The following is a 16,876-nucleotide window of genomic DNA, read 5'->3' as shown; positions in this document are numbered from 1 at the left end:
GGATATGGCATCATCTCTCCCCCATCTCAACTTTCCCCTTTGTGATTTCAATATATTGTGACTTGACATAAGAAATTGTATGGGAAGTTTTGAGGATTTTTGTGAAAGCTCAAATGACATACAAAGGCTTGTCGATGTCACAAAAACAATTACAAATTCAGAAATGCACAAAATACATGTATAGTATTGTATATTATCAACATAGTTTAACTTTTAATATCCTACTAATTTAGACGTTGTCTCTAGTACGAAGCGAGAGCCAAAAGATTTAATAGGGATTTTCCAGAGACCAGTGGTGTGATGCCCTTAACTCCAGATATCTGGAAGAGATATTTGTAGTGGTATCTAGGAGTGTACCGGTAGCAGTTGATACTCTGGTTAAAAAACAAGTAGGTATGATGCACTTTTAAGTTCAATCTGAATTATTAACATTTCCACCGAGATTTTTTAAATAAAAAATAATTTATCAAGCCCCAATTTATAACCTTCACCAATTTCTAAGGTGTACATACTCCCAATAAAAACTTAACCCAATTAAGGACCTGTACAAAATGATTCTAGCAGGGTCCCACATCAACAGCTAAGATAGATGATAGAACCAATCTTGGTCACTGGAGAGGTCAGTCATGAGAGGCTTGGGTGCAGTATTGAGTTTGGGTACAGTTGGTCATTGGGTTCAGTAGGTCAAAAGAGAGAGTCAAAATTGGGTCATGGCAGAGTCCCCTAGGACTTGGCTCACTCAGCTTCTGTTGAGCTCTCTGCTTCCCTTCCTTATTAAAGGAATGCTTCCTACACCTCACCTTGCTGGAGGCCCACTTTTTTTTTTTAAATCCATCTTCCTCCTCGTGACTAGAAATCAATAAATGACTAATCCACATCTCTGAGCTCATAATCAGGGAATGCTTTCTATCTAGTGCAAATAACAGAGGAGATTACAAAAGATTTTACAGTATTTGCACAGTGGTTTTAGAAGTCAAACGTGGGGAAAAGAGGAAGTATTAGGAAACTTTTGTTTCAGAAAACACAAACTGCTTCGGGAATTTCCAACCCTTGAAACACTTCACAAATATCAGCTATTATTACTCTAACATGCTGCAACCTGTTTATACTACTCTGACTTTTGGGTTGCCAAGCAATTTTGATTCTTTGGAGTTATATGGCATCAATGGGAGATACTGGTATTAAAACTTTTTTGTTTGTTTCAGGGAACAGCTTGGCATCATTTAAAGCACCACTTAATTTCCCAACTACAACTCCATTTTTTCCTTTTCCTATGCAATTATTTTCCCAGGCAATTGTATACATGCAGTACCTGTCCAAGACATAAATGCTGATTTATCCACCCAACGGAATGTCCATTCAATCACGTTCAGTAATGGGGGCAATAAGCTTTGTAGAGTCTTAGAGTCTGTCTTCCTGACAAGGAAAGAAGACTCATACAGAATATTTTCCAATGCAAACATTTACTCTACAATGGCAAGTGAAGACAGTTGGAGATGCTGGAGGCAAGCCAGGGGTATGCTGGAGCTAGGTACTGGGTCAGATTGTTAAATATCCAGTGTGAACATTTATACTTTAGAAACTGGCAAATCAAATCAGAGCTTGATTTATTGGTTTGTTGATTTTCTAAATTTAAGTGATGGAGAAAACATTAATAGCATACATTAGACGTAAGTGTTTCATAGGTACTTAAGTTTTTTCTTGAAGAGCTGGTTATTAAACATTTAGCAACTATTTACCAGCATGGATTGAATAATGTCATTCTTTCTTTGTTTCTTTGTTTCTCTCTCTTCCTTCATTCCTACCTAATTGGAATTAAGTGACTTTCCCTGTGAATTAAGTGTCTGAGGCTGGATTTGAACTCAGGTCATTCTGACTCCAGGATTGATGCCTATGCTAATTTTTAAGATCAGTTTTTATTAATCAGTTGATGTTTTGCCTTATCTTTTTACATGTTTATTATCATTTTAAAAATGCTTACTTGTTACATGCTTAAATGTTAAAAATGCTTGCTTGTTAAAACAACTTATCATTGCAAAATACCACCAGAAATCTTAGGCAGAGATTTCACTTAGAATTTTTACTTTAACAGCTGAGTACAAAGAAATTAAAAAGGCTTCCACTTCAAAGTCTTTCTATTTCAATGGCCTCTCAATTGGACTCCCAGCTGCCAGTCTCTCTCCTCTTCAATCCATCCTTCACCCAGCTACCAAAGTCATCTTCCTTTGATTGATTATCTTATCATTTCATTATTTAAGAACTTTCAGTGACTCATTGCCTGTTACAATCTGGCTCCATTCTCCTTTGCTGGGGTTACTGTCAGTTACTCTCTTTAGCACTATTTGCTATTCTTTCACTCAGGGTATAGTGGTTAAATTGTTGACTTGGAGTCAGGAAGACCTGAGTTCCAATTCTGCCTCAGACACTTGGTAGCTGTGTGATTTCCCAGGCAATTTATTTAATCTCTTTCTACCTTAGTTTTCTCATCTGCAAAATGGGAATAATAATACCTCTACCTTGGGAGGTTGTTGTATTCTTAACCTAGGGTTTGTGAACTTTTAAAAAAATTATATTAACTATATATTTTTTTAAATTTTAAAACAATTTTTTATTTATTTAAAGCAATGGGGTTAAGTGACTTGACCTAGCTGCACCTGTTAATTATATTTCAATATAATTAACTGACATTATAAGCCTATGTATTTTACTTTATGCACTTAAAAACCTGTCTGCAAATTTTTTTAAGCTTTATTAGACTTCCAAAGAGGTTCAGGTCATAAAAAAGTTAAGAATTCCATTTCTAGAGGGTTTCTTCTATTTTAAAGAGATAGTAGGGGAGGCAGCTAGGTGGTGCAGTGGATAGAGCAGTGGCCGTGGAGTCAGGAGGACCTGAGTTCAAATATGACCATAGACACTTATTATCTGGCTGTGTGAACTTGGGCAAGTCACTTAACCCCACTGCCAAACAAAAGAAGAGATTGTAGAAATCTGACTGATTCTTTGGTCAACCAATTGCCAGTCACCCACTAATTTTATCAAACTTCATTGAAGAACATTTTCACATCTTATAAAAGATTAACAAAATGTAAAGTCTTCTCTATATCATTTAAGACTTTAACACCACTTTATCTCTGATTCCTGCTCATTACATTCTTCACTTTTACCAATTGATTGGAGTGAGGGGGGGAGGGAGAGGAACTGATCACTAGTCTCAATCAGTTTACCTACAGTTACAGACTCTTGTCTTTTGCTGCTATCTCCAAGCTAGCTCTTGTAGTATTTTCCTCTATCAAATATCTTCTCTTCTTATATTCTTCCACTTAGCAAACTCCAGTCCCAGTTTGGACTTTTCGATTTATTAAATATAGCCTATGCCAAAGATTCATGGTTGTAATTTCCAGATATGATATGAAAAATCTGGAGAGGACAAAGGTTTTAGGGAGATGAGAATGACTCTCCCCAGAATATTCAAGATATTAGCTGAAACATTTGCATCTGACCAAACAAGCTATGGGAATGAGGAAAAAACTACCCATAGGTGATACATGAATGGAGCCTTTAAGGTTTCTATGAGAAGATGAAGATTGATTGATTTCCAGGTCATGGTGTGATGGTGGCATGATGATGGTGGTGGCATGATGATGGTGGTGGTGGTGTGATGATGGTGGTGGTGGTGGTGGTGTGATGGTGGTGGTGGTATGATGGTGGTGATGGTATGATGATGGTGATGGTGGTGGTGGTGGTGGTGGTGTGATGGTGGTGGTGATGTGATGATGGTGATGTGATGATGGTGATGGTGGTGTGGTGGTGATGGTGGTGTGATAATTGTGGTGGTGGTGTGATGGTGGTGGTGATAGCCTAGAGAAGCATAGGAGTGGAAGAAGGGAGAGTTTTAGAGAATTAGCAAATAGCAAAATGCCAAAGGGAGTAATTGACAATAATCCCAGTAAAGGAGAATGAAGCTAGATTGTGAATAGGTAAATAGGATCCATTGAAAGTTCTTAAACAGGGAAATAAGATAAGTGAAAGAAGATGACTTTTCCAGCTGAGGGAGGGTGGTTTGGATAGGAGAGAGACTGGCAGTTGGAGTCCAATTGAGAGGTTATTGAAACAGCCCAAGTGAGAAATGAAAAGGGCTTTGAAGAGGAAGCTTTTTAAATTTCTTTGTACTCAGCTATTAAAATAAAAATTCTGAGTAAAAGTTACCCCATTTTGCTGCACCTATATAGCAATTTTAAGAATGGGAAAGTGTTTTCATCTCTCTCTCTCTCTCTCTCTCTCTCTCCTCTCCTCTCCTCTCCTCTCTACCATCTCTCCATTCTCCTCCTCTTTTTCTCTCTCCTTCGAATTTCCTTCCTTCCTTCCTTCCTTCCTTCCTTCCTTCCTTCCTTCCTTCCTTCCTTCCTTCCTTCCTTCCTTCCCTCCTTCCCACCTTCCTTCCTTCTTTCTTGTCTGTCTTTCTGTATGACCCATATCAGATTGCTTGTTGTCTTGGGGAAGGAGAAGGAAAAGGAAGAAGGGAGAAAAATGTGAAACTCAGAACCTTACAGAAGAATGAATGTTGAGAACTCTCTTTACATGTAATTGGAAAAAAATACTATTCAGTTAAAAAAAAGAGGTGAAGAAAAATGGAGGGAAAATCAATAAGACGTGTTTGTGTGTGTGTGTGAGTGAGAGAGAGAGAGAGAGAAGAGAGAGAGAGAAGAGAGAGAGAGAGAGAGAGAGAGAGAGAGAGAGAGAGAGAGAGAGAGAGAGAGAGAGAGAGAAGAGGAAGGACGACAGTTTTCTCTACTGGAGACATTTAGATGGTGCAGAGGACTGTGCCTGGAGTCCGGAAGATTGGAGATCAAAGCAGTCTCTAGAAACTTAGGAGACTGTGACGCATTAGGAGGTAGTAAGATATCAAAAAATAATGAGAGTACTGGGGAGGCTAGGTGGTGCAGTGGATAAAGCACCGGCCTTGGAGTCAGGAGTACCTGGGTTCAAATCCAACCTCAGACACTTAATAATTACCTAGCTGTGTGGCCTTGGGCAAGCCACTTAACCCCGTTTGCCTTGCAAAAACCTAGAAAAAAATAATAATGAGAGTACTGCCAAACATAGCTAAATATGTTGGTTCTAGAAAAAGACTCCATTATAGAGAGGAAGAAGCCAAGACTTGCCCAGAAGGGAGTCTTGAATAGAGATAACAACTGTATCACCCTGTGTGACCCTGCACAAATCACTTAACATCTGTCTGTTTCCACATGTGTAAAATGGGTTAATAAGAGCATCTAGCACCTAGTTTTCAGGGTAGTTATGAGGATCCAATTAGATAATATTTTCAAAGTGCTTAGCATAGTGCCTGGGATATGGCAATCATTATAAAAATGTTCATTTTTCTCTCCACCCCCCCACCACTAAAAGAAAGAGTCATTTGGAGGAAATGTGAGTTTAAGGAATAAGATTCCATATTGAATGTGTTGGATATGAGATGGCTATAAAAGATACTGCATTTGAGTTGTTCTACTTTGTGTGCAGATGATATGTTCATGTGCACTTTCAGGTGGTCTTTGGGAGTAGAAGGAAGCCCTGATTCCTCCATTAGACACGTGAAAGTGGGGACAGTATGTGATATCTCAGTACCAATCTGAATTACCTGGTCCAAGACTCTGCCATTAGGGGGAGCTCAGTCCACAGTGTCAACTAATGGTGAAATGTGCAGATTTATTAATGCTAGGACTCAGAAGTGGAAGGATCTGTAAAGACCATTCAATTCCCTTAACGGGGAGAAAACAGATCCTCAGGTGGAGTAAGAAGACAAAGCACACAACTTCAAAATTGGAAAAGACTTTAGTCCTGCCCCTACTGGAATAAGAACAACTTCCCACTGGAGATCCCAATATCTCTGACTAGTATCAATTACCTAGTCCTTTACCTTGTTAACCATAATTTTCTTAGGCTAAAAAATGAAATAACAAAAGTTAGTTTATAATGAAATTTTATTTTCTAGGATCTCACCAAGAACCTATGAGTGAATGGCATCCTTTCAGATGCCAATCCTGATACACAATTTTGGGGGCATTTTATACAAAAAGGACAAAGAATCATAAAACTGAGTCAAGTAAACAATGAGATTTCATATAGATGACATCATTTCAAATTATGATCCTCTCATATCTTATATTTGCTTCAAATTCCTATTGACAAGCATCCTACTTAGCCTAGAGAGGGAATGTTTACAACTAGCCACAGGATTGCTCTCTCTTCATCTAAGATGTCTCTTATCTTGTAGTTTGTTGATCCAGGTGAAGGAATTCATTGGTGCTATAACAGAGCTGACAAGTAGTGTTGACACAGGCCAAGTCAACATTTAGATGTAGGAGACAGGTCTTGGATTGACATTTTTACACACTGAGACAACATTCAGATTTATAACTGTTACCTAGAGTCTGAGAAATCAATTTTTGATCAGAAACATAGGATTGAAGACATTAACCTTTGACAATCTGAAGGCTTCCAGTAAAGGAGAAGCAGTACATTCTACTTTGGGACAGCTCTAATTATTAGGAAGTTTTTCCTTATGTAAGGGCAGCCAGGTGATGCAGTGGATAGGGTCCTGGGCCTGCGTTAAAATCTTGCTCATAAACTTAACTGTATGACCCTGGACAAGTCATTTAACCTCTGTTCATCTCAGTTTTCTAATAGCAAATGAAATAGTCATTGTAAAGCATTTCACACAATGCCTAGCACATAGCAAGTCCTAGAGTAATTTTGGTGATGGTGGTTATCATTATTATTTTATTATTTTAGAGTTGGGGCACATTCTTGCCTTTCCTGATGGGATCTCTCTTTCAATGCTGTGGCTTCTGATTGACTTTCTGTTCTGGACTAGAGAAAGAAGCTTACTGCTTGTTCTTGTGAATTTTTTTTACTCATTTTTCAATCTGGTGCCCTTTAAATCATTAGAGAGTTTATGTGGGAGAGCTAGACTCCTTTGTGGCCCTTCAAATCTCCCTCTAATTTAGAACTCTTCACCTTTTCTCCATTATTTCTTATAATTATCTTATTTACCTCTAGTAGTGGTCCTAAGACTCTTTTGATTTCCCACATTTGTTTATTTCTGGCCGAGGAAGCAGAAAAGGGGAAAATCCTTGATCTTAATTCAATAATTTGTTTTTAATATATGAAACAATAATTTCTCTCAATAACAAAAGTTATTATTTATATAGGACTTATAGGCATGGTGCTAAGCATTTTTTTTGTTATTCTTTTTAGGGTTTTGCAAGGCAAATGGGGTTTAGGTAATTATTAAGTGTCTGAGACTGAATTTGAACCCAGGTACTCCTGACTCCAGGGCCGGTGCTTTATCCGCTGTGCCACCTAGCCGCCCTGGTGCTAAGCATTTTTAAAGCATCTCATTTTATCCTCAAAAACAACCCTGTGAGGCAGGAGTTATTATTATCAACATTTTACATTTGAGGAAGCTGAAGTAAACAGAGGTTAAACGATTTGTCAGGGCCACATAAGTGAAGAAGCTGAATTTGAGCTTAGGTCTTCCCAATTCCTGACCTGGTCCTTTATTTATTGTAGCACCTAGCACTATAAAAAGTAGTGAGAGATTTGATTTTTGAGTCTTATTTACTTACCTTTTGGATATTTGAATTTTCTCATTTCAAAAATTGAAATGAGCACTGCATTGCCTACCTCACAAGGTTTTTGTGAGGGAATGGCTTATAAAAAGCCTTAAAATGCTGTGAAAATGAGAACTGACATATCTTTTTGCTTTAACACTTTTATTTTCCTTCTTGTATTTGGGCTTGGAGCTAATGAGACTTGAGTTGCCATATAAAATAAACCTAACAGAACTTAATGGAGATATCAATTTATAACAAGATTCTGTTCTATACAGGAATATGCATGCTAGTGTCTTTAGGGTAATCCAAATTATATTCTCAATTTGTAGACGTAATTTTTGAGAAATTTAAACAGCATTCCAAAAGTCTTAGTATAATTTTAAATCATTAGAAATTAGCATGTTTCAAGTAATGCCATCTAAACAAAAGCAAAGTTCCATGAAGAGATTGTCTCAAAACCCCAGAGCTAGGTGGATATGTGTAACACCACTCATTTTATATTCAGTTTATGGCCTGCATGACTATCTATGATCTAAGTTTGGCCCAATATAGCAGAGTAAGAGATGGTTATACAAAAGTCATCAGAAATAGTGAATAAGTAAGCTCATTTATTCTAGTCAATTAGTAAACAAAAAAAGAAAAATATATGTTAGAATTTAAGAATACGTCAAAGAATACACATAGTTCAGCTGAAAATGAGATAAAATCTTAGTTCAATCAAAGAGACTGTAATTTTACCAGAAAAGTTCACTTTCAGCAATTTCTAGAAATATAAGCTCTAGAAGTCAAGGGTTACAATAAGGGTTCTGATTTCCTTGTTCAAGTCTGTGACTTCAGGGCTTTAGCATACTAATCAAAAGTTTGTACCAAACCTCCCTTGACCTGTCTTGTGGTCCTCTCACCCAAATGTCTCGGTAACTAATAGAAATAAGTCCATTGGAACTGAAGAGTATAGAATGACTTTGCATAGGAATTAGGGAGGCTGAGGAAATTTGCTCATATTCCAGGGGTCTTCTAAAAATAATATTCTAATTGAGAACTGAAATTGTTTCAGAGTTTGGAACAAGAATCCCATTTCAGTAAAACCTTTGAGGAGGACTCAATGTGGTAAAGGAGGAGAGGTCTTGACTTTAGCTTCAGCCTAGATTTCTTTTTTCTTGTCTCCCCTTCCCTCTTCAAGATGGAGAAGGACCTGTGAGCCTTGAAAGGTCTGGGGGATTTGAGTATCAGATCAGCATTACCTCTTGCCTGAGGAACCTGAAGTTGAACCAGAAGCAACAGTTGAAGCCAAACATGGAATAACTGATTGGTTTAAGATTGGAGTATGACAAAGATATATATATATATATATACATATATATATATAGTCACTAGTCACTTTATTTAACATAGGCAGAGAGCATCATGTGAAAGGTTGCTGTGAGATATATCAACAATCTCAGATATGGAGATGATATATTCTGATGGCAGAAAATTAAGAGGAATTAAGAAGCTGTTTAATGAAGATAAAAGAGAATGTGAAAGATGACTTGAAGCTTAACATCAGTAAAACTAAGATCATGGCAACTGATTCCATCACTTCCTGACAAAGAAGAAATGGAAGCAGGCTCAAATTTAAATTCTTGGGCTCAAATATCACTGCCGACGATGATTTCAACCATGAAATTTAAAGATGCTTGTTCCTTGGAAGGAAAGTTATGGCAAATATGGACCCCATATTAAAAGACAGAAGTAGGCCTTGCTGATAAAGGTTCACATAGTCAAAGCTATAGTTTTTCCAGTATAGTTGTGAGGGTTAGTTACAAAGAAAGCTAAGCAAAACAGAACCAATGCTTTCAAATTTTGTTTCTGGAGAAGACTTTTGGGAGTCACTTGGATCAAACCAATCAGACAAGAATAAAGATTTTTTTAAGGATAAAATAGCATAATTTTATAAAAAATGTGGGAAAAGCTAGAAAACAATCTGACAGAAATTGAGCATAGACCAATATCTAACACCATTTACCAAGATAAAGTCAAAATGGACACATGACCTAGATTTGAAGGAAGATATAAGATAATTTGAAGAACATGGAGCATATTACCTATTAGACTGATGAGAGGTGAACAAATAAGAGATAGTGTTGTGAGATGTGAAATGGAAAATTTTGGTTATATTAAATTTAAAAAATTAAAAAAGTTTTTACACAAATAAAGCATATATAGTCAAGGAAAGCAGAAAACCGGGAAAAAATTTTATACAGTTCCTCAGATAAAGTTATATATCAAATATATAAAGAACTTTGTCAGCTCTGTAAGGATGCAAATCAGTCTCCAATTGATAAATGGTCAAAGGGTTTGAACAGAATTTCCTGATGAAGAAACAAAAACAATTTTTAGTCATATGAAAAAAATGCTCTAAATCATTATTGATTAGAGAAAGGCAAATTAAAACAAATCTGAGATATCATTTTACACTGATTAGATTGGCTAAAATGATAGGAAAGGGGAAAGTGACAAATGTTGAAAGTGATATGGAAAAGTTAGAACCCTAATTCATTCTTGGTCGATCTGTGAGCTGATCCAACCATTTTGAGGAGAGGTTTGGAATTAGGTCTAAAGAGTTATTAAACTGCCTATATACTTTGATTCAGCAATGCTACTACTAGTTTACATTTCCTACTACAATTTCTAAAATATTTCCAGTAGCTCTCTTTGAGGTGGAAAAGAACTAGATATTGTGGTGATGCCTGTCAACTGGGGAATGGCTAAACAAATTGTGATACATGTTCCTTATGGAATATTACTCTGCTATAATAAATGATGAGCTTGATGATTTTAGAAAAACATTGAGAGACCTCCAATAAAGAAGAGCAAAAAAAGCAGAACCAAGAGGATGGTATATATAGTGGTAGTAGGTAGTAGGTAGTAGTAGTAGTAGTAGTAGTAGTAGTAGTAGTAGTAGTACTAGTAGTAGTAGCAGCAGTGTTTTAAGAAATATTTTTTGTCTTTTTATTTAATATTTATTCTCATTTTGTACAATTTTTTATACATTAATAAAATATTCTTGTTTAAGAGTAAACAAAATACCCCATCCCCCCAAAAATATAGACTCACTTGAGCGATAAAGGGGAGAGAAAAAAATTAAAATTAAAATTAAAAAAATAATAGTAATAATTGTAGGTATGGCCAGTTGGCGCAGTGAATGGAGCACCAACCCTGGAGCCAGGAGCACCCGGGCCCATATCCCGCCCCGTACACCCAACAATCACCCAGCTGTATGACATGCAAGCCACCCCAACCCCACTGCCCTGCATTAACCAAAAAAAGAAAACAAAAGACCTAAAATAAAATAAAATAAAATAGTAATAATAGTAGAGGCGGCTGGGTGGCAGACAGAGCACTGCCCCTTAAGGATTCCAAGTTAAGAAATATTTTGAGCAACCAAATTATTCTGATGATTATAGATATCCAGTTATTTTCTCATTTTGTATTTAAGGATAAAATGAAAAAAAAAACCTTACCAAAAAAAGATACATTATCTCACCAAAGAAAAAGAACTCCCTTAAAAAGTAGAGTTGGTTAAGTGGCAAAAGAGGTATAAAGTTAACCTGATGAAAAGAATTCCTTGGGAAACAGAATTGGAATTCTACCCACTGCCCCTCCATTTATCTCCTTTCTCCCAAGCTAAGAGAAGCAGCAATATTTGTGTGCCCCATCATTGTGGGACCTTTTGGGGGAGAAATTAAAGCTCACAATCTGTTCTGTCAGCTCAATATGGGAGTCAGGGTCAATCTGAAGCACTTCCATATCCTGGTGGACATGGTCTGATTCCAGTTAGGAAAGGAAAAAAATTTCCTTAAAGTTTTAGAAGATTGAACTTTAGAATCAAGAAATCTGCCCAGATGAAAATGGAAACTCATCCAATAATATATTATCCAAAGAAGAGAGACTATAACAAGAAATGGAATTGGCTAAATGGAAAAAGAGAAAAAAATCTCCCTGAAGAAAATAATTCCTTAAAAATTATAATTGAGCAAGTTGAAGCTAATACCTCCAAGAGGCATCAAGAAACAAACAAAATCAAAAGAATGAAGAAATAGAAGACAGTGTGAAATAGCTCACTGGGAGAAAAAAATCTGACCTGAGAAATAGATCAAAGAGAGATAATTTAAGAATTACTTGGATTGCCCGAAAGCCTGAAAGATAAGAAAAGAACCTAGACATATTTATTTTTTAATTTTCTTTTTTTCCTCCAGTTACATGTAAAAACAAATTTTAAAATTCATTTTTAAAACTTTGAGTTCCAAATTTTCTCCCTTCTTCCTACCTCCCCCCTTCCCCCAATGAGAAAGCAAGTAATTTGATATAGGTTAAAATTCTGTAGCTAGACACAATATTTCAAGAAATTAAAAGTAAAACCACCCTATTATCTTAGAATTAAAAGACAAACTAGAAATAACCCACCTGAAAGAGATACCAAAATGACAACTCCCAGTATAGCTATGTTTCAGAGGAGGTCAAGTCAAAGAGAAAATATTTCATGGACCTAGAAAGAAACCAATTACTATGAATCCTCACTCAGGATCACAGAAAATTTAGCAGCCACTATGTTAAAGGAATAGAAGGCTTGGAATATGATATTTGAGAAGGCAAAAGAACTGGGATTACAACCAAGAATAACTTACCCATAAAACTGAGTATAATCCTTCAAAGGTAAGGCAGAAATGTAATGAAAACAGAGAATTTACAAGTAATCCTAATGAAAAGATGGTGTGAATAGAAAATTTGGCTTTCTAATATAAGACTAAAGAGAAGCATAAAAAGGCAAACATGAAAGAGAAATTATAAGGGACTCCATAAAGTTAAATTGTTCACATTTCAACATGAGAAGATGATACGTATAACTTCTAAGAACTTTATGATTATTAAGGCACTTAGACTACATAGACAGAAGGTCATGGACATGAGTTGAATATGTTGGAATAATCTCAAAAATAGAGGGATAAGAAAGAGGGATGTACTGGCAGAGGAGGAAGAAAGAGCAAGAATAGGGAAAGTTATCTCACATAAAAAATACACATGGTCACACAGCTAGGTAATTATCAAGTGTCTGAGGTCAAATTTGAACTGAGGTTGTCCTGACTAGCTGGTGCTCTATCCACTGCACCACCTAGCTACCCCCTACCAATCATTTTTATAAGATTTTGAATTTTACAATTTTTCCCCCTCCTCTGTTCTCCCCCTCCCCCAACAGAAGGCAATTTGATATAGTCTTTACATTTGTTTCCATGATATGCATAGTTCAAAACTGAAAATATTGAGAAAAAACAGATCTATGAGGAAGAAAGAAAACATTAGAGATAGCAAAATTATGTAATACATAAGACAACTTTTTAAAAATTGAAAATAATAATCTCTGGTCTTCTTTTACACTCCACAGTCCCTTCTCTGGATACAGATGGTATTCTCCATCATGAATCCTCTAAATTGTCCTTGATTATTGCAGTGCTGGAATGAGCAAGTTCATCAAGGTTTATCACTGAATTCAAATTTTTAAAGAAAAAATTAAAAGAATTATAGGAGGAAATAGATGGTAAAACTATACTAGTGGGGATCCTCAACTTTCCCTTCTCAGAGCTAGATAAATCTCACTAAAAATTATTAAGAACATAAGGGAATGGATAGAATTTTTAAAAAGTTAGATATGTTAGATTTCTGTGGAAAATTGAATGAGAATAGGAAAGAGCATATCTTCTTCTCAACTATACATGGACATGTATTAAGGCATAAAAAGCTCACAACCAAATTCAGAAAGCAGAAATATTAAATGTATCCTTTTCTGATCAATGGCAAATCACTCTGGAATCTTTGCCAAGAAAATCCCAACTGGAGTCACACAGATACAACTGAAACAACTGAACAACAATGATGATAATTTCTGACTATAATGGAAAAAAATTATATCCAAAAAAGGGAGGTAGAAGCACAGATTAAAAATTAATTGGAAATTAAATAATCTAATCCTAAAGAATGAATGGATCAACTCCCTCTTTGATAAAAACTGCTGGGATAATTGGAAGTTAGTATGGAAGAAACTTAGATTAGACCAACACCTCACACCCTTTACCAAGAGAAGATCCAAATGGTTACAGGACTTAGACATAAAAAAAACAATACTATAAGCAAATTAGAAGATCAAGGATTAGTTTACCTGTCAGATCTATGGAAAGGGGAGCAGTTTATGACTAAGGAAGAGTTGGAGAACATCACCAAAAACCAATTAGATGATTTCAATTACATTAAATTTAAAAGCATTTGCACAGATAAAACCAATGTAACCAAGATCAAAAGAAATGTAGTAAATTGGGAAACAATCTTTACAACTAATGATTCTGACAAAGGACTCATTTCTAAAATATACAGAGAACTGAGTCATATTTTTAAAACAAAAAGCCATTCCCCGGTTGACAAATGGTCAAAGGATATGCAAAGGCAATTTACAGATGAAGAGATCAAAGCAATCCATAGCCATATGAAAAAATGCTCTAAATCATTAATTATTAGAGAAACGCAAATTAAAGCTTCTCTGAAGTACCACCTCACACCTCTTGGATTGGCCAATATGACCAGGAAGGATAATGATCATTGTTGGAAGGGATGTGGGAAATCTGGGACACTATTACACTGTTGGTGGAGCTGTGAACTTATCCAACCCTTCTGGAGAGCTATTTGGAACTATGCTCAAGGGCAACAAAAATGTGCATACCCTTTGACCCAGCAATACCACTACTGGGTCTATACCCTGAAGAGATAATGAAAAAAGGGTAAAAACATTACTTGTACAAAAATATTTATAGCAGCCCTGTTTGTGGTGGTAAAGAATTGGAAATCAAGTAAATGTCTTTCAATTGGGGAATGGCTTAGCAAACTGCGGTATATGTATGTCATAGAACACTACTGTTCTATTAGAAACCAGGAGGGATGGGATTTCAGGGAAGCCTGGAGGGATTTGCATGAACTGATGCTGAATGAGATGGGCAGAACCAGAAAAACACTGTACACCCTAACAGCAACATGGGAGTGATGTTCAACCTTGAAGGACTTGCTCATTCTATCAGTGCAACAATCCGGAACAATTTTGGGCTGTCTGCAAAGGAGAGTGCCATCTGTATCCAGATGAGGAGATGTGGAGTTTGAACAAAGTTCAAGGACTATTCCCTTTAATTTAGAAAAAAATAGATATCTTATTGTCTGATCTTGTCACCTCTTAGACTTCTCTTCTCTTCTTTAAGGATATGATTTCTCTCTCATCACACCCAATTTGGATCAAGGCACAACATGGAAACAAAGTAAAGACTGACAGAGTGCTTTCTGTGGGGGGGGGGGGGAAGCAAGATGGGGGAAAATTGTAAAACTCAAATAATATCTTTAATAAAAATTAATTTAAAAAAGAATGGATGGATCAAAGGGCAAATCAAAGAAATAGTCAATAATTTAGAATAATCACAACAATGAAATAGCATACCAAAATTTGTGGGATGTAATCAAAACAATATTTAGGGGAAAATGTATATCTTTAAACATGTACATCAGCAAAAGAAAGAGAAGAAAGATTTGAACTAATAAATAAAACCAAGAGGTGGTTTTATGAAAAAACTCCAACAGCAATAAAATAGATAAACAATCATTTAATTTTTTAAAAAAGGAAAAAGAAAACAAAATTACTGGTATTAAAAATGAAAAGGAGAATTGCCACCAATGAAGATGAAATTAAAGAAATTATAAGTTATTTTGCCCAATTATATGTCAGTAAAATGACAATCTAAGTAAAAAGAATGAATATTTACAAAAATGTAAATCTCCCAGATTAACAGAAGAGGACAGAATACTCAGACAACCCAATCTTTTTTTTTTAAGCAAGATTTTATTAATTTTGAGTTTTACAATTTCCCCCATTCTTGCTTTCTTCCCCCCACCCCCCACAGAAAGCATTCTGTTAGTCTTTACATTGTTCCATGTCATATATTGATCTCAGTTGAATATAATGACTGAGAAATCATATCCTTAAGGAAGAAAAATAAAGTATGAGATAGTAAAATTACACAATAATATAAAATTTTTGTCTAATTTGATAGTAATAGTCTTTAGTCTTTGTTCAAAGTCCATAATTCGTTCTCTGGATACAGATGGTATTCTCCATTGCAGACAGCCCCAAATTGTCCCTGGTTGTTACACTGAAGGGATGAGCAAGTCCATCAAGGTTGATCATCACCTCCATGTTGCTATTAGGGTGTACAATGTTTTTTCTGGTTCTGCTCATCTTGCTCAGCATCAGTTCATGCAAATCTTTCCAGGCTTCCCTGAATTCTCATCCCTCCTGGTTTCTAATAGAGCAGTAGTGTTCCATGACATACACATGGCCACAGTTTGTTAAACCATTCCCCAACTGGAGGACATTCACTTAATTTCCATTTTTTTTTGCCACCACAAACAGGGCTGCTATAAGTATTTTTGTACAAGTGATGTTTTTACCCTGGGTATAGACCCAGTAGTGGTATTGCTGGGTCAAAGCATATGCACATTTTTGTTTCCCCTTTGGGCATAATCCCAAATAGATCTCCAGAAAGGTTGGTTGAGTTCACAGCTCCACCAACAATGTATTAGTGTCCCATTACATTGATCATTGTCCTTTCTTGTCATATTGGCCAATCTGAGAGGTGTGAGGTGGTACCTCAGAGAAGCTTTAATTTGCATTTCTCTAATAAGTAATGATTTGGAGCAATTTTTCATATGACTATGGATTACTTTTATTTCCTCATCTGTAAATTTTCTTTGCATATTCTTTGACCATTTGCCTATTGGGGAATGGCTTGTTTTACTGAAAATTTGACTCATTTCTCAGTATATTTTAGAAATGAGTCCTTTGTAAGAAATACTAGTTGCAAAAATTGTTTCCTGATTTACTACATTTCTTTTGATCTTGGTTACAGTGGTTTTGTCTGTGCAAAAGCTTTTTAATTTAATGTAGTTAAAATTATCTAGTTTGTTTTGAATGATGTTCTCTATCTCTTCCTTGGTCATAAACTGTTTCCCTTTCCATAGATCTGACAGGTGAACTACTCCTTGATCTTCTAGTTTGCTTACAATATTGTTTTTTATGTCTAAATGCTGTATCCATTTGGATCTTATCTTGGTATAGGGTGTGAGGTGTTGGTCTAATTTAAGTTTCTTCCATACTAACTTCCAATTTTCCCAACAGTTTTTTTTCTATCGAAAAG

Source organism: Macrotis lagotis, chromosome X, assembly GCF_037893015.1.
Source record: "Macrotis lagotis isolate mMagLag1 chromosome X, bilby.v1.9.chrom.fasta, whole genome shotgun sequence".
Classification (NCBI taxonomy): Eukaryota; Metazoa; Chordata; class Mammalia; order Peramelemorphia; family Peramelidae; genus Macrotis; species Macrotis lagotis.
The sequence above is the reverse complement of the archived record's forward strand: the minus strand, read 5'-3'. Positions refer to the sequence as shown.